Source organism: Crocodylus porosus, unplaced genomic scaffold (genome assembly GCF_001723895.1).
Source record: "Crocodylus porosus isolate Cpor-Errol unplaced genomic scaffold, CroPor_comp1, whole genome shotgun sequence".
Lineage (NCBI taxonomy): Eukaryota > Metazoa > Chordata > Crocodylia > Crocodylidae > Crocodylus > Crocodylus porosus.
The window spans coordinates 53,534-64,111 of NW_017728934.1; the positions used below are offsets into that span (position 1 = coordinate 53,534).

The 10,578-nt window shown below is 57.5% G+C and overlaps 1 protein-coding gene across 2 annotated transcripts in view; it reads right to left on the reverse strand.

Annotated features, from left to right (window-relative positions):
* TEAD3 (TEA domain transcription factor 3) overlaps positions 1-1,569 on the reverse strand; it is a 29,534-nt gene extending 27,965 nt beyond the window's left edge. For both annotated transcript variants that reach the window (XM_019546202.1, XM_019546200.1), the window contains exon 1: positions 1,548-1,569. The gene's annotated coding sequence lies outside the window, so the exon portion shown is untranslated. The remainder of the gene's footprint in view (positions 1-1,547) is intronic.
* Between the last annotated feature and the right edge of the window lie 9,009 nt (positions 1,570-10,578).

The window sequence follows — 10,578 nt, forward strand, 5'->3', positions numbered from 1 at the left end:
CGGGAGGCTTGACGTGTGCGTCTGGGTGTGCAGGAGCTCGCATGCACGGGCGAGGGAACCCAGACATCCCAACTGTTGGCTCCGCGCGTAAGGGGTGACCAGGCAGCGGGGCCGCGATGGGGAAAGGCTTTTGGAGGGCAACAGGGCAACTCCCGGGTGCCAGCACGCAGCCGGATCCAGGGGGGCCACAGAATTTCACCCACTGGCGGTAAATAGAGAAGGGCGAGGTCTTTTCCTCTGTGACACTGAGGCCCCGTACTGCCAAAGAGATGGGAGAGTTTCCCTGGAGGTGCTGTGCCCCCCGCCCCACGTGCACACGGCGTGGGGCTCCTGTTCACACAAAAGAGGAGCCCGCCAAGCCGAAGTAGGGCAGCGCCGTGGGTTTGGAAGAGCTGCGAACCCTTCTGATGCAGGGAACAGGCCAGCGGCTCGCTGGGGTCAGCAGGGATGTGCCTCTGGGAACAGAGACACATCTGTACATACACGACCTTCCTCTGAACCAGCAGGGACTGGCCCCATGGACGCAAGACTGGAGCTAAGGGGACCCCTGGCCCGAGCCAGTCGAGATCTTTGTGTCCCACCGCGGACCAGAGGTTTGGCACCACTCCTCCCGCCTGCTCGTGCTGTTATTATTGGGGTCCCTACCAAGAGGCCCCACCAGGACACGCTTGGCGCTGTATAAACCCATTGAAAGACACCGGGCTGGTCTAACCACAGCCCTTGCGTGACCCTGTAGCGCTCGGACAAGTCAAGCCCCCAGTCCCGGCTGCAGTCTCCTAAGTGAATCGGTGTCCACAAGCCTCCTCCCCAAGCTGAAAACCTCAGGTCACTCTTGGGTTTCCTGCCTTTGAAAAAGGAAAGGGGACACGGTGAGACTGAATGATTGCACGGGGAAAGGAGGGAGATCTGTGCTCCCCTCCCACCACCCCGCTGGAGACGGCGGGTGGGAGAGACCCCTGGGACTGGCCCCTGGAGGGTGCGAGCAGCAGCTTAATTATAAAACCTGCGTCTGGCGAGGCCGAGGAATTCCATTTCCTGGAGGGAGGGTGCCGGCCCACGGCAAGTCACGGCTTTGACGTAAAGCACAAGAGATGAATCCAGCGCTCCACCCAGCCCTTACAAAACTGCAAGGACAACAACAATTAGGAAACCGGCAGCACTGGATGTGCTGTAGAGGTGTCAGGCTGCCTAACCTGCCCGGGCGGGGGAGGCAGGAGAGATCCGTCACATGCCTCCTACCTCGGCTTCTCCCCGGAGGGAGCCAGCTGCCCTCCCTAAATTCAGGCCAGGCCCTGCGCCCCTACGAGCTCTGCAGGCCTTGGGCATCATCTGGGGGCTTCACAGGACCCCGCTCTGCTCCCACGGCTTGGGTTGCCTCTTTATGAGCCACATATGTAAGTTATAGCATGACTCACAAAGCTGTTCTATCACGGCTCCCCACAGATATATTCATCCTCCTTCCTCTTTTCTACCTTCTGCCCTTCCCTCTTTATCTTTCTCTCCCCTCCCATTCTTTCTCCTCTCTTCTAAAACCTTCAGGTACTCACTCAAGTCATCCAGGAGGCAGCCCCCAAACCTCCACTCTCTGCACACAGGACCGAGGCAAAGGGGGTAGAGAGCACAGGATGAATGCTGGACTTTCTCAGTTCAATGGGATTGTACTACATGGCCACACTAGCAGACACAGGCATGAGGGGCATGGCCAGCCCAGCGCAGGGAAACTCCTATACAAAGCCAGTACATAAGCCACTCCTTGCCCCTCCCTCCTCCTCTGCCCTTAATGTAGCAGAGTAAAGCTGTGGCCAAAGGAGGAGAGAGGAGAATAGGACAAACCAGCCATCAGCTGTGGGTTCAGCCCCTTGCACCCACTGCAGCCAGCCCTAGACACAGGCACACCCCCGATCAGAAGAGCAGCACCCTGCAACCTGGCCCAGAGGCGGGGGGGGGGGGTGGTATAAGTAGGGTGACCATGCATCCCGGTTTGGCCAGGACAGTCCCGGATTTTGAAGGCCGATCCTGGCCAGTTGGTGAAAATTAAAACGTGAGTCCCGGAATCGCAGGGGCGTGGGGCGCAGCCTGGCAGGGAGATGGAGTGGCTTGATGCACCAGGCAGCTGCACCTCCCTGCCGGACTGTGCCCGCACCCCTGCTCTCCAGCCCCCGTCATGGCCTGCAGCAGCACTGTTGACTCGGTCACCCTACGATGTCCTGGATTTCCTTATGGTCACCCTAGGTATAAGTGCCACGTCCAACCCATTAACACCAGTTCTTTACTTCTTATGTCCATGATCTTTTAATCTCACAGTACTTTAAGAGTAATGCTTTGCTTGCCTGTGGGCACCTGACCTCATGTCCACAACTTCTTAAAACACAGGTAAAAATAAGAACATAACACTTGACATCCCACCTCCAGACACTCTCCCACCAAGTGAAAGGGAGCAGGCAGGTGTCTGGGGGGACGTGAGATGTGGGCAACGGGGAATGCTGGGGCTCTCAGCCAGCTTGCTCTGACCCTCACCATTTCACACCCCACAATGCCAGTGCCGTGATGTCGTATTGGTGTGAGAGGGCACCGAGCCCATGGAGATGGCCTAAGCCAGGGATGGACAATTATTTGGGCTGGAGGACCACTTACCGAGTTGTGGCAAGGTGTTGTGAGCCAGGTCAGCACCCCCTCCAACTCCCTAAATGACTCTGCCCCTGAATTGTCACTGCCTGCCACAGCACTTCCATGAAGACAAGCCCAGGACCCTGGCGGGAAGGGCATGCTCGGATGGGATGAAGCCACAGGCAGGTGGGGAGAAGTGTCTGGGAGCAGGATGGGCGAGTGGGGCTAGGATCTTGGGATGGTGACAGCAAGGGGCTGGGGCCCGGGGCAGAGCCGTGATCCACTCCCCGCATGCTCCTACTCACAAAACCAGCATCTGCTGCAGGGATGTGCATCGGGCAGTGGATCACGGCTCTGCCCTGGGCCCCAGCTCCGTGCTGTCACCAACCAAAGATCCTGGCCCTGGCCCCACCAGCTTGTCCCGCTGACAGCCTGCCTGCAGTCCCATCCCTTATGTCCAGCTGAGTGCATCCCACCCGCGTGGGTCCCGAGCCAGTCTCCATCCGGAGCACCTGAAGGTGGGCGTGGGGTGGGTGGGCCAGGGCGCCTGGGCAGCGGGAGCGGGTCCAGCGGTGGTGGCAACACTAGCAGCAGCAGCCAGAAGGATCTGCCGCTGCTGGGGCTCCCAGGAAGTGGAGTCCGTCCACTGCATCTCTTCAGCCCCGCTGTGCACCCAAGGGTGGCAAGGCCGGCCACATGCATCACAGCCAGGGCTGCTCACTGCATCTGGGCTGGGTAGGGCTGAGGGACCCACAGTGGACTAGATAAAATCCCTTGTTGAGCTGGATATGGCCCACAGGCTGTATTTTGCCCGCCCCGGTCTAAACCCATTCCTCTATACACAGGCAAGACATGGCACCAGAAGAGAGATGCATCAGATACATCAGTGTCCCCTTTGGTCTCAGCTTGCTCAGTCATCCTGGAAAGGATTGAGGGGTACAAAGAGGCAAGCTCAAGGGCACGTCACACAAATGACAGCAGCTGAAGGCTCTAGAGCAGTTCCGCTGCCTTCAGAGGCATGCCCATTTCCAGCTCCCACGGGTCTTACCTGAGAAGTCAGGTGCAGAGAAGGCCTGTTCCCAGCAGTAAGGATGTCCTCTACCTTCTGGACACAGAACAGCACAAGGAATGAAGACCAGGGCTTGAGGAGCATTAGCAATGGGCTGCAGAGCTAGGACAGAAGAGGACTGAAGTCCCCCCGCTTTACCAGTGATAAGTCAGGGTGCTCTTGGTATTTTGGGCATGGTGCCTGGTAGTTGCGCATGGGGGTTGTTTGTGAAGCTTTTAAGAACAGGTTAGACAAACTGCTGTTTAGGCTGGTTTACTCGGGGATAATCCTGCCTCAAGCAGGGGGCTGGACTAGATGTGACCTCGTGAGGTCCCTTCCAGCCCTGCTTTCCTCCGATTCTAAGAGAAAGTGAAAAATCCCAGTGCAAGGTTTGAGGGAGGCAGGGAACTTGGTGCTAGGAATTCTCTGCTGATGCTGAAGACCCTTCCTGCCCCACTGCTGAGGGGGTAGTGTGCCCCTATTTATAGGCAAGAGCAAGGTTACCACAAGACATGGAGAGGATGATCTTACAGGCTCCAGTTCACAATGTCTCATTTTCAAGGCAGCTCAAAGTTGGTGGAGACCTGACTTGACCTGGCACTCAGGAAGTGGGGAGGGAAAAAGAGATGGGTTTTGTCAAGACAATGAAGTGGGGATCTGTATTGAGGCTGTTAAGATCTCCTCTGGATAAAGAAGACAAATACCTGGCAGAGGGAACCCCACTGCGCAAGGGGCCGTACCCCAAGCAGCTGGCCTTGAACCAGGGAGAATGGCAGGGAGACCAGAGCTCAGATACAGAGTAAGGGAGGCAGCAGTAGTGGCTATGGAGATGTCAAACTGCCCCACGAAACTAAACCACCAAAGAATTTGGCTTGACCAGCCATTTCTGCTCACAAGAGATGCTAGCCTGAAATAGCAGAGGGCTACCAGTCTGGACTGAGGTGGATTAGCAGAGCGGGACTGCAAGAGCAGAGAAGTGTGCAGAGCGGGGGGCATGGGCAGAGCTGACTGGTGGAGCCCAGAACTGGAACAGCAGGGGCTGCAGGTCAGGAGCGAGGCACAGAAGGAAGAGCCGTGTGCAGGAGCAGCCCGGGACTGCAAGAGCAGACAGTGCTGCAGGTCAGACAGAGGGTGCACCTGAGAAGCAGCCGGGAACCAGAAGAGCAAGGTGCGATAGAGATCAGGACGGGGGCGTATTACTAGAGCTGGAGGCGGATGGAAAAAGGGAGGAGCACAAGACTGGAAGAGCAGGGATGTGGCAGGTCCATACTGCCAGGCATCAGCAGAGCTATAAGCAGATGCCAGCACCGTGCCTGGGTCTCATCGGCATCCTTCAACCACAGAGAGCTTCATTGCTGCATGCTGGAAAGCCCCATACTTTCCTCTCCTCTCTGTCCCTAACAGCAACAGCTCTGGACATTTTTCCTTTGTTGTTCAGCAGCTTCAAGGCCTCACTCAGGCCCCCCTTATCTCTCAATGGAGCCACCTCCACCACAGAAGCACAAAGCACTGCCCACAGAGAGAAGCCTGCCAAAAGGGAATACGTGACCCACTGCAAGATGCCCTCAGTCTCCCACCCACCCCCACAGCCAAAGGTACCAGGGAACAGCCACTGGCACCCTCCTTCCCCACAGCCATTTCCCATCTCTTGGTCACACAGCACGTTTGCCTAAGATACAATCTCCAGCCCCACTCCTCCTCTTTCCACAGCTCAAACTAGGGGAAAGGAGCCTGGCCTTTTGACGGGTACCTGAGTTTGCTTGGTGCCTTGGAGAGCACCTTCCACCTGTGCCCTACCTGCACCAGGGCAGTGTACCAGAGCTGGAGAAAGGCCATCACCATCCCACCATGGCAGTCAGCACGAGGCCATCCCTGGTTCCCCAGATGCGACTCTCTAGCATTTTGTCCAGGTTGGTTTTAAGTAAAGCCAAGTAATGGAGCGCCCAGACCTGATCTGGCCCATCCCGTCATGCTGCCCAGGGTCAGGAAGGCTGGGCTGACTTTCAGCCTGCGTTCTCCTTCCATCCCACCCCTCCTGGTTATACTCCTTGGCCCCTTATAAATAGCCCCTACCCCTCCCTAGGGTTTCTGCCATCTGGCTATTTTAGGATGGGATTCACAACTTCACTTGCTGCTAACTTTGAGTTACACATTCCCATTTCTCCTTCTGGATGGATCCTACCGCTCCCTCCCCCCCCAGGGTGAGGTACACGGGGGCTCATACTGGGGACACACCTCATCTCAACCAGACTCCAGAAGCATTATGCTGAAGGAAGTATCTTAGAAGAGGGCACCGGGCCTGGGATCTGACTGCAGAAGACCTGGGAGAATGACTCCTGAAGCTAAGACAACAGGAGGGATTCCTGCAGCAGATTAACTAGGAGGGAGGCAGATGCTCTGGGAATAACCATCTCTAGCTCCCAGCTGAGGCTTCTCCAAGTCTATACTGCAGCATTACGCCACGGCAAAGTTCCCACCCGAGAAATCCGCCCTCCACCCGACCGCGACAGAAACGGGGCCGCTGGCTGGGACAGGGCAACAGCAAAGCTGTTTTGGGCTGGCGGGGCAAGCGCGGTCAGCTGAGAGAGGGTTTGGAGGGGCAGACAGATCTGTTGACGTGGGGATGGCAAGAGAGGGAGGGAGGTAAAAGGGAGGGAGCCCACTAAACTGCTCCTCCTCCTGCCTTGGTGTCTCAGCTGCAAGCCCACCAAGCTGGCTGGTGCCATGCCAGCCCTCCCTGAGCCTGTAGAAGTGCTCCTCTTTCCATCCGAAAAGGATAAAAGTTCACAGACAAGCCCAGGCAGGAGGCTGCCGGCTGGGAGCGAGGCAGCAAGCTGCACCTCTTACCTGCAAAGACAAAAAGCTCCAGCTCACAGCCTGGGCGTGACCTCCCCCGACACAGCAATCTGCTCCTGCAGTCAAGAAAACCAAGGGGAAGAAATCCAAGACTGCAAGTTCCACTCTGACTTTCCCCTGCGGGGAGTTTCAGGCAAGAGCTCCTCGGAGCACACCCGAGAAAACACAGCTCCCCTGTGCGGAGGCGGGGGCTGAGACCCGCCCTGCTGCTGGGCAGGTGGGAAGGGTGTCACATCCACCACCCGGAGAGCAGGCACCAGCGCTCCAGACGGGACGCCTGGCTTCCGGACTCCGCGTGGACCGTGACCGTCTGCAGCTCTCAAATGCAAGTGAGTGGCTTGGCAATCCAAGCAGCACAGTTCACAGGGCCTCAGCCCTGGGGATCACGGGTTTGATCCCACCAGGGCCCAACCAGCCCGTCATCCTTCCCATGCAGGCAGCTCACTGCCACTCAGAGGCATTCTCCGGTGCTGAGGTCCTGCCTGCTCTGCACAGACCCTAAAGGACACGTGAACTCAGAGCCAAGGACTTGTCCCAATACCCAGCACCAAGCAGCCCGCTTCGACCAGTCCTGCTTCAGGTCTGCCCCGTGGAAAGCCAGGAACCTGCTCATAAACACACCCGGACCCCCACAGTCGAGGTCTGTATTAAAGTGGGTCTGGGTGAAATGCACTGGTACTACAGCAAGACAGAAGAGGATGATGGGAAAGAAATGGCAGACCTCATATGGTGGAGAGGGGATAGGCACAGCCTTTTTCAGAGGCAAACCCTCTGCAAGAACAAGGAGTGACAGCACTGGGATGGCAATAGGTGCGCGGTGCAAACTGTGTAACGGGACTACAATAGTTTAACTGTCAAAGTATGTTTTGATCTGCCAAGTGAACCACAGCGGTCACTTGCCTGGTTGTTAGAGGTACGGCAATATATATAGATATATATATATTTTTGCAAAAAACCCCTAGCACGGAACAGAGCTTGACACGCTCCCTGCCACTTTCCTCCCCAGAGATGACTGCATTTCAGTAGCACCGGCACAATACAACTGCACGGCCCTATGGGACAAAAGGCACCAGAGAAATGCAGTGAAATCAGGGGGAGGAGGAATAGGTGTAGGACCAGGGGAAAAGGCTGGCAGGGAAGCCACAGCTGTTGTAGGGTGGATGCTGCTGCAGCCAGCTTCTTCCTCTTCTGGGGAACTTTCCTCCACGCCCCCCAGAGAAGCGGTCCCGACACAACTACAGCAGGTGGACTGCCAAACTGTCACTGCTGGCCTGACCTGGCCACGCTGGGCCTACGCTCACACACACGAGTCTGGAGCTGTACCAAGGGCTAGTGAAGGTCGCCGTGACTGAGGAAGCAAGAGATACTTGCTCCCCCTGCCTCCCTGTTCCCCCAGCCTAGAGACCAGAGCGGGGTGGGCAGCCCCCGGGTCGCGCACGGCACTCAGGCGCCTGCCGGGAGGTCTCGCAGCTTGGAGGGGAGAGCTCCCACTAGCGCCACCCGCTTCTTCGCCTGGCAGCCCCATCGGGGGGGAGACGGCATTGTGTGTATTTATAGCACAGGGGGAGGGATGGAATTTGATTGCCAAGTTCAAGTCTTCAGCACAGCAGCAGCCTGCAGGCCTGGCACCGCGCTCTGCTGGAGGAGGCTGGTGGGAGAGGAGCCGAGGGGAGGGACGAGAGAGAGAGGCCTGGGCTTGAGCAGAAAGCTGGAGGGGTGCAGGCTAGCGCCCTTGCCCAAACCCCAAGCCCTCGCCTGTGCTCCATGGCACTGCAGCTCTAGGAACCACCGCCAGAGCTGCCGGCTCCAGGCGCAACCTGAGAAATCTCTAGCCAAAGCCGCTGTTTATGAGATGTCCCAGTCTGCTGCCATTCTGGGTACTGTGACAATCGCTGGAGCAAGGGCCTGGCACACAGCAACAGGGGCTGAGCCCCAGGGTCAGGGGTCTGACAGTGCCTGGAAAGATCCCTTGTGGTCACCAAGGGCTCAACCCCAGGGACCGGGAGCGCCCGGCAGAGGTCCCAGAGGAGCCGGCTCACACCAGACTCCACACCCAAACTGCAGGCTCATCGCCAGGGCTGGGGTCCCTTGGAAAGCTGACCATTCATTTAGCTCCAGGATGATTTTCTCTGATCGGGGGTGGTGGCAACAGACCGCCATCTCCCCTCAACCCCCAAAGGGAACCACAGATGATAAGCCACTTGTTTCAGGTCCTGATCTAAAGGCTACTGGTCCCCCTCCACCCTGACCCTTGGGCATCCCACACGATCAGCACTGAGAGATCCCTTCCCTGTGAGCTTGCGTTTGAGCTGTAGGCTGCTGCACATTGACTGCAGGTAACAGAAGTGCAAAACACTGCTGGTAGGGGGAGCACAAAGGGGCCGGGCTGAAGAGCAAAGGGCTCTAGGCAGACAAGAGTCTTCCTGGGGCTCTGTCCTGCCCAAAGCCCATGGACCAGCCGGTCCCTCTGATCTCCCCGTGCTGGCATCAAGCAGGCCCTTTGGGAAGCAAACACGTGGGAGATGACAACCAAGGTAGCATCTTAGCAGAGACTCGCTTACTGATGAGGGGCCTGCACCTGACAGTCAGTAAATGTGGAGACTCAGATTCTGGCCACTTCCTCATTAACGACCCCTCACTGGTCCCCATCAGTACCCACAAAAGCTGGCAGTGCCCTGACCACAATACTGGCATGTTTGTATATATGATACTCCCTTACCTAGAACACCCTATATTGTTCCTCACTTCTAAGAGTTTATAATGCAGGTTTACTAGGTGCTGTCAGAGAACTGTGCATTCCTCCCCAGAAGTGGCTGCATTTTAGTGGCACCGAGGTATCTGTAGCTTGAGAAGCGTTTTGGGGGTGTCCTTTGGGACAGAGGTCACTAAACGTACACACACACGGCATTGGGGGGTGGGGCACAGAAACAGCTGTCCCCTCAAACACTGCAAAGACCCTGAGCCACTCGACACAGTGCATCCCCCACCCCACCATGTGTCTGGGTGTTCGGCAAGAGAACATGCAGCCCTGGAAGCAGGTTCAGGGCTCCAACAGGAGGAAACAATTTGCAGGCACGCAGAGGCCTTCTTTAATATGCTTCTAATTTCGGGAAGGAGAGCGCTTTGCCGGGGGCATTCTCCATGATGCCGCCTCCTCGCCTGCCTGCTCCCCTTCAGCTCCTCCACATTTGTTTTGTCTGCCTGTTAACACGTTTTATCCGCCCCGATGCAGGGGAGGAAATGGGGGAGGGAGGCAGGGATGGGCAGGAAAGCGGGGCCAGCACCTGCAAAGCCAAGGGGAGGCGATAGCGCAGCTCACAGCAGTGGGAAGAAGGGGGCCTTTAAGGGAGGGAGAGAGGATCCCCCTGCCCCCCCAAACTAGCCCAAGGGGTGGCAAGGATGAAGAGGGGAGGTTTCTGTGTGGGGCAGGCACTTCTACAAGCCTCCCACGGCGAGGAGACTGGCCTCAGGGCTTCTCAGAAACCAGCTTCACAAAGGCAGCAGCTTTGGTTCCTCCAATCTCTTCATGGTCTTTGGCCTGACCCCTGGGTAGGCAGCGCACGAAGCTCTTGCCATGGCATCGGATGGGTATTGAGCACAGCAGAGCCTGACCGCAATGGCGAGAGCACCATGGTCAAGCCCAGTTCGGGAAGGGGGGCCTGACCTGTCTGACACCGAGAGCCAAACCCTTTGGGCCCCGCGGTGAGCAGCCACGGCTGCAGATGACGGCACTCCTGCCCGAGCCCATCATGCTGCTGGGGCGAGAGGGGCTGCCCTCACCCTGGGGGTGGATGGCAGGCCAGCGCTGCCAGCCTGGGAGTGCAGGTCTTTGCCAAGAGCAATTAAAGCATTTGGCCAACTCTCCACAGGAGGCTTCCCCCAGCAATTGCAGCCTCCCTGGCCTGTAGCCTTGTCACTACAACTCATGAATTTGGGCGGGGGGCCCTACCATGGCTTGACAAGCTGCTCTCTACCCACCCAGGCAGCACAGAGCCTGGTGCCCCAGCGCCAAGCTAAGCGGTGCCACGCTGCTGTCTTTGAGACCCTGACCCGGCCATAAAACTTCT